The 20,715-nt window shown below is 43.7% G+C and overlaps 1 pseudogene; it reads left to right on the top strand.

Moving 5' to 3' along the window:
* The first annotated feature begins 8,009 nt into the window (after positions 1-8,009).
* LOC123481865 overlaps positions 8,010-20,715 on the top strand; it is a 42,144-nt pseudogene continuing 29,438 nt past the window's right edge.

Below are 20,715 nucleotides of genomic sequence, written 5' to 3'. Positions count from 1 at the left end.
AACGCTTGTATCACAACTGAAATTACATAAATAACTCCTCTAAATTAAGTATATAAGGAGCACACATATGTTTTTTGTTAACCACTCTAACACAGAATAGCCGTATGTAATGCGCACTCCTTGAATGTTTGGAGAAACTATCCTTTCTATTTTTATTCAGCTATGTTCAATTGTGGTCTCTACACTACTACACAATGCCAATGCCATGGAATTCTTAAGGAAATCTTGTCTGCTAAATGAACTAGTGTATCCTACAGCCACCCATATTGGCATAGCCAGATCAGGGCACTCCAACATAGGACAACTCTTTAGGATGCTATTCTGAAATAGACTACGTTTTCTTCCCATATCACGCTTTCTAGACCTGTCTACAAATGGAATTTTTGTGATGGTGTAGGAATGTTTTACATGGATTTATTAAACTTCTTTTTTAAATGTAGATGTTCCAAAGGTTCTGCACCAGCACTGTGTAGGCCGGCGCGGAAGCCAGAGATGCTATGGGGTTGGTGCAGCATATCAATTACCGTGAGACCGGCAGTTATTTGCTTGACAATCACCGGCTGACAAAATGAATGACCCGCCACAGCCCTATGTGTGACTCACAGTTACTGTGCACACTGTGTTATTGTTAACTCTGTGCTTTTTGCAACTCCAGGGGGACATGAATCACGGAAAGGCAAAGTGAAAGGAGACTAGTGTAACGGATAGTTGCTGTCCCATTGCTGACATTTAGCAGCACGCCGGGCTTCTGAAAATAATTCGTGCCTACTACAGCTGATAAGATGGGATATATCTGTGTGTGACAAGTCTTGAGTTGAATTTGATCATTGACACCGAGTAGCCTTTTATACAGGAGGAAAGCAAATATCTGGCAAAGAACAAAAAGGTTCCAGCGCTTTATCCACAGGGTTATCTGCGCAAACAGCCTTATCAAAGAGCTTGTGGTCTCATCAACAAAGTGTACTTCTCCCCTTAGTAGAAAATCAGCTGTCATGGTGCTCTAATAGTGTGTCTTCTGTTCGCTTCTGGAAAAAGGCACTGCTCTGTTCAGTAAATTGATTTATTGGCTCGCACACAGTTTAGCAGATGTTATTGCAGGTGCAGTGAAATGCTTATGTTACTAGCTCCTAACAAATAATAAAAGTCAAAAAAAAAACAAAGGAATCAAGAATGTCGGGAAATCCGACACAAAACTCGACCCAATTAGCACTTCTTTAACAGTAATCAAAATGCAATCTATACATATACACCGAATAATTTAGCACAAGATCTACTCTGGTGCAGGCATGCAAATATTTTTGCTTTTTTTTTGCTGTGCGACCAGTATTTTCATTTGGGAGCACCTGGTGCAACAAAACAATTATCCAACAAAATGCGGCACAGAATAATTTAGCTGCAACAATACTTTCTCTTCTACCACTGCTCAAACAACACAGGCTGATAATTTCGGTAAATCATAACCAATCTTTATGCTAGAAATGTTAAAATATAGCTAATTAAATGAATCATGCGCCAGGCACACGGCCAGGCACAACAATCCTTTTCACACAAACTTTCCCAGAACCGCCTGGCCTTTTCCAGCCCAAATGACACTCGACAGCTAGCAAGCTAGCTGGCAAGCAAGAACTTCAACAATGAAACTATCAACCAGAAGAAGATGAGGACAATGTCGGAGATGCTGCGCCACCGATCCACCACATCCAGAAAAAAAAACAAATATCTACAACACTTTCAAGAGGGGGGGTTTGCTTGCTAATAATTCAAGTGGCTAGGGAGGAATACAAATCTGGCATCACAATGTTCTGAAGTAGTACTGTCGGAAAGTGTGAGTATAGGCGAGCGGGGAAAGGCTTATTTGCCACTGGGTCCTGCAACTCAAAAAAAACGACGATCAAGCTAAAATTACAACTTAAGTTATAAGCATCAAAATGACAGGACAAGTGCATCGGGACAGGGGCTGGAGCAACATCACACTAATAAGACTGCGATTTTTTGGCACTGGCAGAGCAGCCAGGTGGCTGCCCAATCTGAATCAGGTCAACAGGCAGAGCTAACTGAGCTAGAGATTAAATTGAACACTGCTTACTGCATTGCCAAAAGAGGAGATGGCTTTTACCAAATCTGAAACCATGTTACCTACCCCAGAAAATGAATGGATTACAACGTCAACCCTCCAAATATATTATTGGCACCATCCGGACTAACTATCCAGGAAGAGGGTTAAAGCTATCGGGGCTCTTGGGGACGCCCCTATCTCAAACCCTAACCCTAAAAGCAAGTTGATTTATTATTAGTGAGTTCTGATCAAATAAATTGATTTATTTATTGTGAGAGGAGGCTGAAACATTTATTTCATTATCCAAGTATCAGTTCACAGTCAGCATTGTTGCCTTACAATAGTTTTGTATTTATTATTATTATTATTATTATTATTTATTATTATCTGTTAGCTGAATGCAGTAATAGATAACAGTTTAGTTTGGTAGTTGCACTTTAAATACAATCAGTAGTTCTGTTTTGTATGTTACATTTCTTTGCTGTCCAAAACTAGTTACCTATGTAACAAGTGTCTTCACTGGACATTTTCAACCTCTCCCTGACCCAGTCTGTAATACCTACATGTTTCAAGCAGCCCACCAAGTCCCTGTGCCCAAGAACACTAAGGTAAATAACTATCGCCCCGCCAGCACTCACATCTGTAGCCAAGAAGTGCTTTGAAAGGCTGGCTATGGCTCACATCAACACCATCATCCCGGTGACACCCTGGACCCACTCCAATTTGGTATTACAATGCCCTCAACAGATCCACAGATGACGCAATCTCTATTGCACTCCACACTGCCTTCCCTCCTGGACAAAAAGCAACACCTATGTGAGAATGCTGCCCATTGTCTACAGCTCCAGTGTTCACTCACCACATAGTGCCCACAAAGCTCATCACTAAGCTTAAGGACCCTGGGACTGGATGCCCTCACTCTGCCTCTGCAACTGGATCCTGACTTCCTGACGGGCCGCCCCTGGGAAGAGGGCTACAGGCAACAACACATCCTGGGGCCACACTGAACCCTCCGGAAACACGGGGCCCCTGGAGAGATGCGGGTTTAGTCCCCTCCTGTACTCCCTGTTCACCCACGACTGCAGGGCCCACGCACGCACTCCAATACCAAATACTGGACGACAACGCCTTCCCTCAGGAGGCTGAAAAGATTTGTCATGGGTCCCTTGGATCTCAAACAGTTATACAGCTGCACCATTGAGAGCATCTTGACTGGCTGCATCACCGCTTGTAATGGCAACTGCTTTGTATCCGACTGTAATGCACCTGGCGCACAGAGGTAGTGGGCGCACTGCCCAGTCATTACTGGGGCCGAGCTCCCTGCCATCCAGGACCCCTATACCAGAGGAAAGCCAGAAAGCCCCAAAAATGTTCAGACTTCAGCCATCCAAGCCATAGACTGTTCTCTCTTCTACCTCATGACAAGCGGCACCGGAGCGCCAAGTTCCCAAACAATTGGAACAGCTTCTACCCCTAAAGCCATAAGACTGCTGAACAGTTGATCAAATGGCTACCCCGACTATTTGCGCTTTGACCCCCTTTTATTTGCACTGACCCTCTTTGCACCGGCTACCCTAACTGAACTCTACCCACATACTCACACATACTACACTGACACTCCAACACAGATACACACTACATACACTCACACGCGCAAAACACACATGCATATTGACGCCACACACACACAGACCCTCTTTTCACATTCTTCACATACGCTTGCTGCTACTGTTTATTATCTATCCTGATTGTTCAGTCACTTTTACTCCTCTACTCTACATGTACATATTACCTCAAACACCTTGTACCCCTGCACGCTGACTCTGTACTGGTACTCGTGGTATATAGCTCGTTATTGTTATTTTATTGTGTTGTAATTTTCATTTTTCAAGTTTTTTTTTACTTTGCATTGTTGGGAAAGGGCTGTAATAAGCATTTCACGTGACTGCAAAATTTGGATTTGAAATAGGTTTGCTGTTGCACTTTTGAATACAATCCATGTTCTGTTTTGTATATTGGGTATTTGTTTTGCCCAAAACAAATCACATACAGTGGGGAAAAAAAAGCATTTAGCCAGCCACTAATTGTGCAAGTTCTCCCACTTAAAAAGATGAGAGAGGCCTGTAATTTCTCATCACAGGTAAGCATGTCAACTATGACAGACAAAATGAGAAAAAAACCAGAAAACCACATTGTAGGCTTTTTTTATGAATTTATTTGCAAATTATGGTGGAAAATAAGTATTTGGTCAATAAATAAAGTTTCTCAATACTTTGTTGTACCCTTGTTGCAATGACACAGGCCAAATCCGCTTTCTAAAAGTCTTCACAAGGTTTTCGGCACACTGTTGCTGGTATTTTGGCCCATTCTCCATGCAGATCTCTCTAGAGCAGTGATGTTTGGCTGTCACAACACACGACTTTCAACTCCTCCAAAGATTTTCTATGGGGTTGAGATCTGGAGACTGGGCTAGCCACTCCAGGACCCGGAAAATCGCTTCTACGAAGTCACTCCTTCCGGTTGCCGGGGAGGTGTGTTTGGGATCATTGTCATGCTAAAAGACCCAGCCACGTTTCATCTTCAATGCCGCTGATGGAAGGAGGTTTTCACTCAAAATCCACGATACATGGCCCCATTCATTCTTTCCTTTTGCCACGGATCAGTCGTCCTGGTCCCTTTGCAGAAAAACAGCCCCAAAGCATGAAGTTTCCACCCCCATGCTTCACAGTAGGCATGGTGTTCTTTGGATGCAACTCAGCATTCTTTGTCCTCCAAACACGATGAGTTGAGTTTTTACCAAAAAAGTTATATTTTGGTTTCATCTGACCATATGACATTCCCCCAATCCTCTTCTGGATCATCCAAATGCACTCTAGCAAACTTCAGACGGGCCTGGACTTAAGCAGGGGGACACGTCTGGCAATGCAGGATTTGAGTCCCTGGCGGAGTAGTGTGTTACTGATGGTAGGCTTTGTTACTTTGGTCCCAGCTCTCTGCAGGTCATTCATCTCAGGTCCCCGTGTGGTTCTGGGATTTTTGCTCACCGTTCTTGTGATCATTTTGACCCCACGGGATGAGATCATTGCGTGGAGCCCCAGATCGAGGGAGCATTATCAGTGGTCTTGTATGTCTTCCATTTCCTAATAATTGCTCCCACAGTTGATTTCTTCAAACCAAGCTGCTTACCTATTGCAGATTCAGTCTTCCCAGCCTGGTGCAGGTCTACAATTTTGTTTCTGGTGTCCTTTGACAGCTCTTTTGGTCTTGACCATAGTGGAGTTTGGAGTGTGACTGTTTGAGGTTGTGGACAGGTGTCTTTTATACTGATAAAGTTCAAACAGGTGCCATTAATACAGGTAACGAGTGGAGGACAGAGGAGCCTCTTAAAGAAGAAGTTACAGGTCTGTGAGAGCCAGAAATCTTGCTTGTTTGTAGGTGACCAAATACTTATTTTCCACCATAATTTGCAAATAAATTCATTAAAAATCCTACAATGTGATTTTCTGGATTTTTTTTCTCAATTTGTCTGTCATAGTTGACGTGTACCTATGATGAAAATGACAGGCCTCTCTCATCTTTTAAGTGGAGAACTTGCACAATTGGTGGCTGACTAAATACTTTTTTCCCCACTGTATGTAAATATGTTTGCAGTTGCACTTTTGAATACAATTATTAAAAGTTGTATTCGAATGTCTTGCCCTTTCAGTTGGTAGAGCATGGCGCTTGCAACACAAGGGTTGTGGGTTCGATTCCCACGGGGGACCAGTACAGAAACATGTATGAAAATGTATGCCCTCACTACTGTAAGTCGCTCTGGATAAGAGCGTCTGCCAAGTGACTTCAATGTAAATGTACATCTTCAAGGAAACACCTGATGACAGTTGCAGTTTGCAGTAAAAAAGATCTCTCTTTTCTGGTGCTCCTAAATTTTGTCTGGTGCTACTTACTTTTTGAAGTTAGGAGCACCAGCGCTACCAATGATTTCATGAATGTATTTAGAGCCCTGGCTATACTAGTAAAAATGATGTGTACAGTAGTAGGAATATTAGAATGAGCTATGTCGGGAATACAGTATTTAAATACTCTGTGTGAAACGGGAAGTGTCTAGTGGTTTAATGTCTGTATGACATGGGACAGCAGCGTTGGCTGTGTGTGTGTGTGTACAGTGGGGGAAAAAAGTATTTAGTCAGCCACCAATTGTGCAAGTTCTCCCACTTAAAAAGATGAGAGGCCTGTAATTTTCATCATAGGTACACGTCAACTATGACAGACAAAATGAGAAGAAAAAAATCCAGAAAATCACATTGTAGGATTTTTTCATGAATTTATTAGCTAATTATGGTGGAAAATAAGTATTTGGTCACCTACAAACAAGCAAGATGTATGGCTCTCACAGACCTGTAACTTCTTCTTTAAGAGGCTCCTCTGTCCTCCACTCATTACCTGTATTAATGGCACCTGTTTGAACTTGTTATCAGTATAAAAGACACCTGTCCACAACCTCAAACAATCACACTCCAAACTCCACTATGGCCAAGACCAAAGAGCTGTCAAAGGACACCACGAAACAAAATTGTAACGACCTGCACCAGGCTGGGAAGACTGAATCTAGCAATAGGTAAGCAGCTTGGTTTGAAGAAATCAACTGTGGGAGCAATTATTAGAAATGAAGACATACAAGACCACTGATAATCTCCCTCGATCTGGGGCTCCACGCAAGATCTCACCCCGTGGTCAAAATGATCACAGAACGGTGAGCAAAAATCCCAGAACCACAGGGGGGACCTAGTGAATGACCTGCAGAGAGCTGGGACCAAAGTAACAATGCCTACCATCAGTAACACACTACGCCGCCAGGGACTCAAATCCTGCAGTGCCAGACGTGTCCCCCCCTGCTTAAGCCAGTACATGTCCAGGCCCGTCTGAAGTTTGCTAGAGTGCATTTGGATGATCCAGAAGAGGATTGGGAGAATGTCATATGGTCAGATGAAACCAAAATATAACTTTTTGGTAAAAACTCAACCCGTGTTTGGAGGACAAAGAATGCTGAGTTGCATCCAAAGAACACCATACCTACTGTGAAGCATGGGGGTGGAAACATCATGCTTTGGGGGCTGTTTTTCTGCAAAGGGACCAGGGACGACTGATCCGTAAAGGAAAGAAATGAATGGGGCCATGTATCGTAAGATTTTGGAGTGAAACCTTCTTCAATCAGCAAGGGCATTGAAGATGAAACGTAGCTGGGTCTTTCAGCATCGACAATGATCCCAAACACACCGCCCGGGCAACGAAGGAGTGGCTTCGTAAGAAGCATTTCAAGGTCCTGGAGTGCTCAGCCAGTCTCCAGATCTCAACCCCATAGAAAATCTTTGGAGTGGGAGTTGAAAGTCCGTGTTGCCTAGCGACAGCCCCAAAACATCACTGCTCTAGAGGAGATCTGCATGGAGGAATGGGCCGAAAATACCAGCAACAGTGTGTGAAAACTTTGTGAAGACTTACAGAAAACATTTGACCTGTGTCATTGCCAACAAAGGGTATATAACAAAGTATTGAGAAACTTTTGTTATTGACCAAATACTTATTTTCCACCATAATTTGCAAATAAATTCATTAAAAATCCTACAATGTGATTTTCTGGAGAGAAAAAATTCTCATTTTGTCTGTCATAGTTGACGTGACCTATGATGAAAATTACAGGCCTCTCATCTTTTTAAGTGGGAGAACTTGGCACAATTGGTGGCTGACTAAATACTTTTTTCCCCACTGTATGTGCGTCTGTTTGAGTATGAGTTGTGTGTGTGTGTATAGCTTGTGTATGTGCGTGTGTTTTGTGAGTGTGTGTGCATCACCTGATACACAGCTAGTGATGGTTGTTACACAGTCTGATGGCCTGGTAATAGAAGCTGTTTTTAGACTCAGTTTTAGTTTTACAAAACTCACTAAAGTTTTGATTATGTCCCTTGTGTGTCTCCTCTCCCAGGTGAACTTTGTGGTGTGCCAGCTGTTTGCCCTGCTCACAGCCTTCTGGTTCGTCTGTATCTCCACCCCAGTAAGACCAGTCCCTTCATCAGACATGTGGTGGCTACTCTGCTTGGCTTCTACCTGGCTCTCTTCTGCTTCGGCTGGTGAGTGCTGTTACCGTCACACATCTTTTCACCCTCACCTTTCTTCCCTAAATTCTGTCTCTCATCCCTGGTTCCTCCTTCCTATCTCCCTTCCTCACCCCTTCCTGCTTCTCGACTCTTCCCTCTCACAGTCTTCCCTCTCTCACCCTCCTCCCTCTCTCGCACTCTTCCTCTCTCTCCCAAGTCTTGCCTCTCTCACCCTCCTCCCTCCTTCACACCTTTCTGCTTCACCCCTATCCTCCCCTGTCTATCTCTGAGCCTCACCCCCTCTCCTCCCTCCACCTATCTCTACTGCCTCTGGCCTTCCTCCCTCCCCCCCTCTCAGCCACCCTCCTCCATCCTTTACGGGCCAAGGCAAACTGGTCGATGCGGGGCAATTGATATCCAATTAGGAAGCCGTTGGGCCCGTTATAAACGACCTGCCGTCCCTTGGCAGTGTGCCCCTCAGGGTTTTCTCTGTGTGTGTGTGTGTGTACGGGAAAATGTTTGGAACGCTAACTGCGTCATTCCACCATGGCAGTGGCTCTGAGCATGTTTGATCATGTGATGCCACCATCAGCACATAATATTGATGGTAAGGTGATACTGTTGTGGTCTGATCATATTATGTGTGGTGGCTTTTAGTGTAATTGATGCATGTCTTGTTGTTAGTCAGCTTTGAAACACACCTTAACGGCTTTAGAACGTAGAATACATAGAAGACAGTAGTACCATAAACTGCATTAATTCCTATCGCTTTAGTTTGACAATCACTGACAAGCCATTTCCTTTTTTGTAATATTTTATTTTACTTTTTTTTAATTTTATAAACAAAAACATACATCGACAAAAACAATAGACAACTTAACATTTACATACATTTCAACAAACATTAATGACGACATACTTGCTCAGACCCACATGTTCCCACCGTATCCCACACCAATGTTTCCAATGCTTGTAAGACTCTGCCCCATATGACTTCAGGTTGTGTTGTTGTTTCTGTCTGTAGGCAGATTTATTTTCTGTATTTAAATAATAAAGCATTAGATTTTTCCATTCTCTTAACGTTGGAGTATCATTTTGACTTCCAGTATTTAAGTAATAGCTTCTTCAATATAAGTGACGAAAATAATATTGTCCAACCCATTGGGTATCTCACTGCACCCTCATATGCCATGTCTTGAGATATGCAGATAGACGGATTAAAAGTAAACGTACGTTGTAAAACTTCTGACTGCCAGCTTTCTAACTCTGCCCATAGCACTCCCAGAAGGCATGAACTGACTAACTTTATAACTCAGTCCTCCTCTTCCCACAGTCCTGTTACCACTCAATTCTGTATGACATATTGACTCTGAATGACGCACGCACACTAACTCCACTCCTCTACTGTACCTCAGACTCTGAGGACACACAACGCCCTAGGGGACTTACCAAGATAGTTGCCACATTATACTACTGTGTACTGTAGATATATTTGGATCTTTGTCCATCATCACCATTATACTACTGTGTACTGTAGATATATTTGGATCTTTGTCCATCATCACCATTATACTACTGTGTACTGTAGATATATTTGGATCTTTGTCCATCATCACCATTATACTTACTGTGTACTAGGGCCGGGACGATACCAGTATCGCGATACTCGTTAGTAACGTGGCAAGGAAACAAACATCGAAGCGGGTTTAACTTCTTTAGGGAAAACAGCCTAATGTTGGAAATTAACATAATTATGTTGTTATCCAGAGTCACATGTATTTATTTTCCAAGCTATAGCACACAACAGGTTTTTAAAGGACCAAAGAGTTTGGTCTGCTTTGTGTTTTCATTTTTTGCCATGGAAAGAATATTGCGATACTGGTATCGTCCCAGCTCTACTGTGTACACTATCATATGAACAGACCAGTATATTATTAGTAATAACCACCACAGGAGGTCAAAATGTACTCCCATCTTTCTTTGGGACTACCAGCCCTCTTAAATGCCCATGTGGCCTGACCATCCATACTACAGTTCAGTGAGGGGAAAAAAGTATTTGATCCCCTGCTGATTTTGTAAGTTTGCCCACTGACAGACATGATCAGTCTATAATTTTAATGGTAGGTTTATTTGAACAGTGAGAGACAGAATAACAACAAAAAATCCAGAAAGATGCATGTCAAAAAAGTTATAAATTGATTTGCATTTTAATGAGGGAAATAAGTATTTGACCCCCTCTGCAAAACATTACTTAGTACTTGGTGGCAAAAGCAAGTAAAAAAAAATAAAAAATACGTTTCTTGTAGTTGGCCACCAGGTTTGCACACATCTCAGGAGGGATTTTGTTCCACTCCTCTCTGCAGATCTTCTCCAAGTCATTAAGGTTTCGAGGCTGACGTTTGGCAACTCGAACCTTCAGCTCCCCTCCACAGATTTTCTATGGGATTATGGTCTGGAGACTGGCTAGGCCACTCAGGACCTTAATGTGTTTCTTCTTGAGCCACTCCTTTGTTGCCTTGGCCGTGTGTTTTGGGTCATTGTCATGCTGGAATACCCATCCACGACCCATTTTCAATGCCCTGGCTGAGGGAAGGAGGTTCTCACCCAAGATTTGACGGTACATGGCCCCGTTCATCGTCCCTTTAATGCGGTGAAGTTGTCCTGTTCCCTTAGCAGAAAAACACCCCCAGCATTCCTCCTCCTCCAAACACGGCGATTTGATGCCAAAGAGCTTGATTTTGGTCTCATCTGACCACAACACTTTCACCCAGTTCTCCTCTGAATCATTCAGATGTTCATTGGCAAACTTCAGACGGCCCTGTATATGTGCTTTCTTGAGCAGGGGGACCTTGCGGGCGCTGCAGGATTTCAGTCCTTCACGGCGTAGTGTGTTACCAATTGTTTTCTTGGTGACTATGGTCCCAGCTGCCTTGAGATCATTGACAAGATCCTCCCGTGTAGTTTTTTTTTTATTTTTTATTTTTATTTCACCTTTATTTAACCAGGTAAGCCAGTTGAGAACAGGTTCTCATTTACAACTGCGACTGGCCAAGATGAAGCAAAGTAGTGCAATAAAAACAACACAGGAGTTACATATGGGGTAAAGAAAAAACATAAAGTCAGAAAATACAACAGAAAATATATATACAGTGTGTGCAAATGTAGCAAGTTATGGAGGTAAGGCAATAAATGGGCTATAGTGCAGAATAATTACAATAGTATTAACACTGGAATGCTAGATGTGCAAGAGATTATGTGCAAATAGAGATACTGGGGTGCAAAAGAGCAAATTAAATAACAATATAGGGATGAGGTAGTTGGGTGGGCTAATTTCAGATGGGCTGTGTACAGGTGCAGTGATCGGTAAGGTGCTCTGACAACTGATGCTTAAAGTTATTGGGGGAGATAAGAGTCTCCAGCTTCAGAGATTTTTGCAATTCGTTCCAGTCATTGGCAGCAGAGAACTGGAAGGAATGGCGGCCAAAGGAGGTGTTGGCTTTGGGAATGACCAGTGAGATATACCTGCTGGAGCGCAGACTACGGGTGGGTGCTGCTATGGTGACCAATGAGCTAAGATAGGGCGGGGATTTGCCTAGCAGTGATTTATAGATGGCCTGGAGCCAGTGGGTTTGACTGACGAACATGTAGTGAAGACCAGCCAACAAGAGCGTACAGGTCACAGTGGTGGGTAGTGTATGGGGCTTTGGAGACAAAACGGATGGCACTGTGATAGACTACATCCAATTTGCTGAGTAGAGTGTTGGAGGCTATTTTGTAAATGACATCGCGAAGTCAAGGATCGGTAGGATAGTCAGTTTTACGAGGGCATGTTTGGCAGCATGAGTGAAGGAGGCTTTGTTGCGAAATAGGAAGCCGATTCTAGATTTAACTTTGGATTGGAGATTCTTTATGTGAGTCTGGAAGTTGAGTTTACAGTCTAACCAGACACCTAGATATTTGTAGTTGTCCACATACTCTAGGTCAGACCCGTCGAGAGTGGTGATTCTAGTCGGGTGGGCGGGTGCTAGCAGCGTTCGATTGAAAAGCATGCATTTAGTTTTACTAGTGTTTAAGAGCAGTTGAAGGCTACTGAAGGATTGTTGTATGGCATTGAAGCTCGTTTGGAGGTTTGTTAACACAGTGTCCAATGAAGGGCCAGATGTATACAAAAATGGTGTCGTCTGCGTAGAGGTGGATCTGAGAGTCACCAGCAGCAAGAGCGACATCATTGATATACACGGAGAAAAGTGGTCGGCCCAAGAATTGAACCCTGTGGCACCCCCATAGAGACTGCCATAGGTCCAGACAACAGGCCCTCCGATTTGACACACTGAACTCTATCTGAGAAGTAGTTGGTGAACCAGGCGAGGCAGTCATTTGAGAAACCAAGGCTATTTAGTCTGCCAATAAGAATGCGGTGGTTGACAGAGTCGAAAGCCTTGGCCAGGTCGATGAAGACGGCTGCACAGTACTGTCTATTATCAATCGCGGTTATAATATCGTTTAGGACCTTGAGCGTGGCTGAAGTGCACCCGTGACCAGCTCGAAACCGATTGCATAGCGGAGAGGTACGGTGGTATTCAAATGGTCGATGATCTGTTTGTTAACTTGGCTTTCGAATACTTTCGAAAGGCAGGGCAGGATGGATATAGGTCTGTAGCAGTTTGGATCTAGAGTGTCACGCCCTTTGAAGAGGGGGATGACAGCGGCAGCTTTCCAATCTCTGGGGATCTCAGGACGTTATGAAAGAGAGGTTGAACAGACTAGTAATAGGGGTTGCGACAATTTGGCAGGCTAGTTTTAGGAAGAAAGGGTCCAGATTGTCTAGCCCAGCTGATTTGTAGGGGTCCAGATTTTGCAGCGCTTTCAAAACATCAACTGTCTGAATTTGTGTGAAGGAGAAGCGGGGGGCATGGGCAAGTTGCAGCAGAGGGTGCAGAGTTGGTGGCCGAGTTAGTGGTAGCCAGATGGAAAGCATGGCCAGCTGTAGCAAAATGCTTGTTGAAATTCTCGATTATTGTAGATTTATCGGGTGGTGATAGTGTTTCTAGCCTCAGTGCAGTGGGCAGCTGGGAGGAAGTGCTCTTATTCTCCATGGACTTTACAGTGTCCCAAAACTTTTTGGAGTTAGTGCTACAGGATGCAAATTTCTGTTTGAAAGTTAGCCTTTGCTTTCCTGACTGCTTGTGTATATTGGTTCCTAACTTCCCTGAAAAGTTGCATATCGCGGGGGCTATTTGATGCTAATGCTGTACGCCACAGGATGTTTTGTGCTGGTCAAGGGCAGTCAAGTCTGAGGAGAACCAGGGGCTATATCGGTTCTTAGTTCTGTATTTTTTGAATGGGGCATGTTTATTTAAGATTGAGAGAAATTACTTTTAAGGAACAACCAGGCATCCTCTACTGACGGAATGAGATCTATATCCATCCAGGATACCTAGGCCAGGTCAATTAGGAAGGCCTCCTCGCTAAAGTGTTTTAGGGAGCGTTTGACAGTGATGAGGGTGGTCGTTTGACCGCGGACCCGTTACGGACGCAGGCAATAAGGCAGTGATCGCTGAGATCCTGGTTGAAGACAGCTGAGGTGTATTTAGAGGGTATATTAGTCAGGATGATATCTATGAGGGTACCCATGTTTAAGGGATTTAGGGTTGTACCTGGTAGGTTCGTTGATAATTTGCGTGAGGTTGAGGGCATCTAGCTTGGATTGTAGGATGGCTGGGGTATTAAGCATATCCCAATTTAGGTCACCAAGCAGTACAAACTCAGAGGATAAATGGGGGCAATCAATTCACATATGGTGTCCAGGGCACAGCTGGGCTGATACCTCACCGTTCTCATGATCATTGCAACTCCACGAGGTGAGATCTTGCATGGAGCCCCAGGCCAAGGGAGATTGACAGTTCTTTTGTGTTTCTTCCATTTGCGAATAATCGCACCAACTGTTGTCACCTTCTCACCAAGCTGCTTGGCGATGGTCTTGTAGCCCATTCCAGACTTGTGTAGGTCTACAATCTTGTCCCTGACATCCTTGGAGAGCTCTTTGGTCTTGGCCATGGTGGAGAGTTTGGAATCTGATTAATTGATTGCTTCGTGGACAGGTGTCTTATATACAGGTAACAAACTGAGATTAGGAGCACTCCCTTTAAGAGTGTGCTCCTAATCTCAGCTCGTTACCTGTATAAAAGACACCTGGGAGCCAAAAATCTTTCTGATTGAGATGGGGTCAAATACTTATTTCCCTCATTAAAATGCAAATCAATTTATAACATTTTTGACATGCGTTTTTCTGGATTTTGTTGTTGTTATTCTATCTCTCACTGTTCAAATAAAACTACCATTAAAATTATAGACTGATAATTTCTTTGTCAGTGGGCAAACGTACAAAATCAGCAGGGGATCATACTTTTTTCCCTCACTGTATATACATGGTAGTTGGTGCTATCCAATGGCAGTACACCTTGGATTAATTGACAGTCCCCATGATAGTTCGGAGTTGCCCCCTGCTGTTGTGTTGGTAACACACTAACATAATGTGTCATCTCACCTTCAGGGAACGTGTTGGTTCATCACGCCCTTGAAAGTGCACAGTCTGTCTGTGTGGTGGTGTTGATGATGATGTGTCTGACAGTGTCTGAGAGCCCACACTCGGTCATGATGGACACACACACACACACACACACACACACACACACACACAGATTGACAGTCCTCAGAGATGGAGACATAACATGGTACTGAGATGTCAGGGCTGCGGCTATAGACGGGTTAGCTGAAACGTCATGAAAACAATGTGCATGCTTCAATGGGGCAAGAAGTCTCTTAGTTGTTGTGGATTTTGGATGGCCGAGATAGCTAGCAATATGACAAGAAGCTGCCATGTGGGGAATCTTGGTGGCTCATTTCAGCAAGTTTTATCTTGTTCTTGAAACCGTATCTTGTTTTGAGGGGTTTTGACTGATGTCATGTCTATGCTAATATGGCTAAAATTTGATAGCTAGCTAACATACAACTGTAACCATGTATTTGAGACAAGTGCTCATTGTGCAAATGTATTGCATGTTTTCAATGAACATTGGAGACTAAATATAGTTTGCATGTTGTCAACAATCTAAGCCAACCCCATCTGTTTTGCCCCATAGTTGTGCACGCATTGCTTTTGTTGCTAAACAACCAACCCTTCTATAGGGAGTAACTGTCCACTATCTGTAGTCATAGTCACGCTAGACTTTCTTATTCATGTATGGCCCTGGTGCTGGTGAAACTGTCCCAGAATTCTGCTCTGCCTGGCTGCATGCCAAAACACTCTGTACTTTTCCTCTCCATGTCACTAGAGATTTATTCACCTTCTTCAGGAATGTGTTTTTCCTCAGTATTGGATGAAAGAGGAAGGGAGAGCGAAAGAGTGTCTGAAAAAGGAGGGAGCAGGACTGAGCAGATAGGAGAGAGACAGGAGAGAGACAGTGTTGATCCATGTGGTGAATGTTAAGTTCTGACCCCTTGTCGTTTATTTTTCCCAACAGGTACGCCTTACATTTCCTGGTCCAGAGTGGCCTGACCTACAGTATCATGATGTTTGCTGGGCTGGAGCACATGCACAAGTGAGTAATGTTTCTATTTAATGTGAAATAAACTGGCAGTATGCTGTATTAACAAGTCCAAGATTGGCCGACTCAAGTCTCCAGTGAACACGTGATGCCAACACATGACGTCGTAAGCTTTTCAAAGCATCGCTTCCAGACAACAAATCAATAACATCTTTCTATACTGACGTAGTCGATCTTTTCACAAGGCTGATGACTTGAATAGAACTGCGTTTGGAAGAAGGTTATTGGCCTTTATTTAGAGTGGTGTTCTACCCAGCAACAGAAAGGCCTTGGCCTTGTGCCCAGCTGTTGCAATTAATCTTTAATGTAGGGATTTTGATTAAAAAGTGTAATATAAATATATAGAAGGAGGAGACTGGCCTTCCTTGGTTCACCATGATAAGATTGTTTTAGTTCAGGTTGCAGAGCGTTGTTCTGTTGGCGCTGACGAGCCTAGACTCCTGGATGGGGATGGCACTATCCCTCAGGCGCCCATCTGTGTCCATGCCCCTGCCTCCACCCCTCCACCCCAAACAGTCTGAGCCATGCAGCCAGCTATCACTCCCCCCAGCCACCTTCTGTGGTTATTTTTACTGAGGGACAAGGCTGTGGGGTCAGGTGTGGAAAAAGAAGTGAAATCCTCCCTAAGGGAAGGTTTTAAAAAATACCCCAGCTCAATATCCATCACAATGACCATAACAGTACAATGGAGGAGGGGCCTGATGGTAATACGCTCAATAAGTGTCCACTCCGTAACCGTCCACTCGAATCGTATTCGGAGGTGACATTTCAAAACAAATAAACCCCTCAATTTAACAGCAACGGAGGTGTTTTTTCATGGAAACGTTTGCTTCTCTTTAATTTCCTGGTGTTCCAGGTCAGTTCTCAGCCCAGTAGATGAGGTCAGTGTTGATGTTAGCTGTGAAGTACTAGGAAGCAGATGAATGTGGCGGTCATCCAAGCTGAGCTGACATTGATTGGACCACACCTCAAAGCAGGGCCTGATAGGAACTTCAGCCTCTGAGTTTGCCTTACTCAACCTTTTGTGGAGCGGGTTGAGCTTTAACTTGGTCATGTGGGTGCTGAGCTTGCAGATGCTTTTTGATGTCTATTGGAAACCCCAAATCTGACCATTTGAATTGACTTAGCCTGTCATTAACATAACAGGTCTTTTAGAGGTCCGTGAAATAGCTTTCCATATGTGTACAGTTTAATGTAGACAAGCTCTACATTTTCAGCTTTAAGTCTGCCCTACTTAGAGTGAAAGTGGTTGTGGGAGTAAATGGCTCAGTGGAGACCACCTATGTGAATGAAATTATAATGATTTTTATAAAAAAAATTGACAGCGTGCCGGAGAACATTTTTAGCTTCTTATGGCTGAATAAACTGGTGGAATGGAAGGATATCTTATCATTGATCTATTATGAGGCAGTTTGGCAATGGCACTATGGCTATAAGAGACAATGACGATGATCAGACTGTAGTTGTTGCAATCAATCAAATGTATTTATAAAGCCCTTTGTACATCAGCAGATGTCACAAAGTGCTATACAGAAACCCAGCCTAAAACCCCAAACAGCAAGCAATGCAGATGTAGAAGCACGGTGGCTAGGAAAAACTCCCTAGAAAGGCAGGAACCTAGGAAGAAACCTAGAGAGGAACCAGGCTCTGAGGGGTGGCCAGTCTGTGCCGGGTGAAGGTTATAAGAGTTCATGGCCATTAAGGCTAGATCGTTCTTCAAGATGTTCAAACATTCATAGATGACCAGCAGGGTCAAATAATAATCACAGTGGTTATAGAGCGTGCAACAGGCCAGCACCTCAGGAGTAAATGTTAGTTGGCTTTTTCATAGCCGAGCATTCAGAGGTCGAGACAGCAGGTGCGGTAGAGGGAGGGAGAGGAGGTCGAAACAGCAGGTCCAGGATAAGGTAGCAGGTCCGTTGAACAGGTAAGGGATCCATAGCCGCAGGCAGATCAGCAGCATGACCAGGTGGGCTGGGGACAGGGACAGCCAGGAGTCGCCAGGCCAGGTAGTCCTGAGGCATGGTCTAAGGGCTCACGTCCTCCGGGAGGAGAGAGAGATGGGAGAATTAGAGGGAGCATATTTAAGATAACACAGGGCACCAGATAAGACAGGACAAATACAACAGATAGGACAGGCTGACCCTAGCCCCCCGGCACATAGACTATTGCAGCATATATACTGGAGACTGAGAGGGGGTTCGGGGTACACTGTGGCCCCGTCCGACGATACCCCGGATAGGGCCAACCAGGCAGTATATAACCCCCTCCCACTTTTCCAAAGCACAGCTCCCACACCCCAGAGGGATATCAACAGAGTACATGGCCAACTTACTACCCTGAGACAAGGCTGAGTATAGCCCATGAAGATCACCCCCACCACACGAGCCCGAGGGGCGCAAGACCGGACAGGAAGATAACGTCAGTGACTCAACCCACTCAAGTCGAGTATAGCGAACAAAGCCTGGCAAGACGTGATGCACCCTTCCTAGGGACGGCATTTCTCTCTACTCTTCTCTTTTTTATCAACATCTTAAGTGTTTGCTTCAGGGCTGAGAGGAGTGGTAACGTAAAGTCTGGTTGACTAAAATAGGGTCAAAATTGGAAGTAGCTAAAGACTGAGGGGTGTGAGAGAAAAGAAGACTGAGTTCAGAAGACTGAGTTCAGAAGGATAGACAAGGAAGTTACAGTTTTTCTAATAAAGTATATAGAGAGAAAATAGACTACATTATTTACAATATCAAGTCTCTCTCCTTCTCAATCTCTCCTCAGTCATCCCTCCCTCCTCCTTCATCTCTCTATCCCCCTTTATATCAGTCTCCCTCTCCACCTCCGTCCTGCTGCCTTTGTCCAGACACCTCACCAGGCAGATTATAATGGAATTTCCTGGGAAGCATTAAACCCAGTGGAGGCTGGTGCTAGGAACGCTAGCAAGTCCCACGAGAGCAAATCCATCTCCTATAGACGTTAAATTGAGCAGAACAAACATGCATATACAGTTGTCCCCAATCCCCTGACTGCACTTAATCTGAAAACCACCTAGCTAATGGAGGAATCAAGCTCCGCAATGTGCAAAATACAACACTATATTTTCAACTATTGTCATATACATATACAGTGGATATAAAAGTCTACACACCCCCTGTTAAAATGGCAGGTCTTTCTGATGTAAAAGAATGACACAAAAGATAAATCATGTCAGAACTTTTTCCACTGTTAATGTGACCTATAATGTGAACAATTCAATTGAAAAACAAACTGAAATCTTCAAGGGGGAAAAATGAAAAATAAAAACCTTACCTGGTTGCATAAGTGTGCACACCCTCTTATAACTGGGGATGTGGCTGTGTTCAGAATTAACCAATCACATTCAAACTCATGTTAAATAGAAGTCATTACACACCTGCCATCATTTAAAGTGACTGATTAATCACAAATAAAGTTCAGCTGTTCTAGTAGGATTTTCCTGACATTTTCTTAGTTGCATCTCAGAGCAAAAGCCATGGTCCGCAGAGAGCTTCCAAAGCATCAGAGGGATCTCATTGTTGAAAGATATCAGTCAGGAGAAGGGTACAAAATAATTTCCAAAGCATTACATATACCATGGAACACAGTGAAGACAGTCATCATCAAGTGGAGAAAATATGGCACAACAGAGACATTACCAAGAACTGGATGTCCCTCCAAAATGTATGAAAAGACGAGAAGAAAACTGGTCAGGGAGGCTTCCAAGAGGCCTACAGCAACATTAAAGGAACTGTAGGAATTTCTGGCAAGTACTGGCTGTGTGCTACATGTGACAACAATCTCCCGTATTCTTCATATGAATGGGCTATGGGGTAGGGTGGCAAGATGGAAGCCTTTTCTTACAAAGAAAAACATCCAAGCCCGGCTGAAGTTTGCAAAAACAAACGTCAAGTCCCCCAAAAGCACGTGGGAAAATGTGTTATGGTCTGATGAAACCAAGGTTGAACTTTTTGGCCATAATTCCAAAAGGTATGTTTGGCGCAAAAACAACACTGCACCATACCCACAGTGAAGCATGGTGGTGGCAGCATCATGCTTTGGGGCTGTTTTTCTTCAGCTGGAACCGGGGCCTTAGTCAGGGTGGAGGGAATTATGAACAGTTCCAAATACCAGGCAATTTTGGCACAAAACCTTCAGGCGTCCGTTAGAAAGCTGAAGATGAAGAGGAAGTTCACCTTTCAGCACGACAACGACCCAAAGCACACATCCAAATCCACAAAAGCATGGCTTCACCAGAAGAAGATTAACGTTTTGGAATGGCCCAGCCAGAGCCCAGACCTGAATCCAATTGAACATCTCTGGGGTGATCTAAAGAGGGCTGTGCACAGGAGATATCCTCGCAATCTGACAGATTTGGAGCGCTTTTTGCAAAGAAGAGTGGGCAAATGTTGCCACGTCAAGATGTGCCATGCTAAAAGACTGAGTGCTGTAATAAAATCAAAAGGTACTTCAACAAAGTATTAGGTTAAGGGTGTGCACACTTATGCAACCAGGTTATTGAGTTATTTTTTATTTATAATTTTTTTCTCAAAGATTTCAGTTTGGTTTTTCAATTGAATTGTTCATGTTATAGGTCACATTTAAAGGTGGAAAAAGTTCTGACATGATTTATCTTTGTCTCATTCTTTTACATCACAAAAACCTGGCATTTTAACAGGGGTGTGTAGACCTTTTATAGCCACTGTAGTTGTGGCCATTGTTTTACAAGCATTTCGCTACACCCGCAATAACATCTGCTAAATATGTGTGTGACCAATCAAATTTGATTTGATATAAATGCCATGGTGTCAGTGATAGCTGTTTTGGTGATGGAAGAAGTCAGGACAACTGCATGTGGGTATTGTTATTCACACAAAGACTCTGTTTAGTGGTAGGCTACACACATAGACTTGTTATTCAGTTGCTGTTGTGACAGCAGCTCTATTTTCTCCTC

This window comes from Coregonus clupeaformis, chromosome 25 (genome assembly GCF_020615455.1).
Source record: "Coregonus clupeaformis isolate EN_2021a chromosome 25, ASM2061545v1, whole genome shotgun sequence".
NCBI lineage: Eukaryota > Metazoa > Chordata > Actinopteri > Salmoniformes > Salmonidae > Coregonus > Coregonus clupeaformis.
The sequence above is the reverse complement of the archived record's forward strand: the minus strand, read 5'-3'. Positions and strand labels throughout refer to the sequence as shown.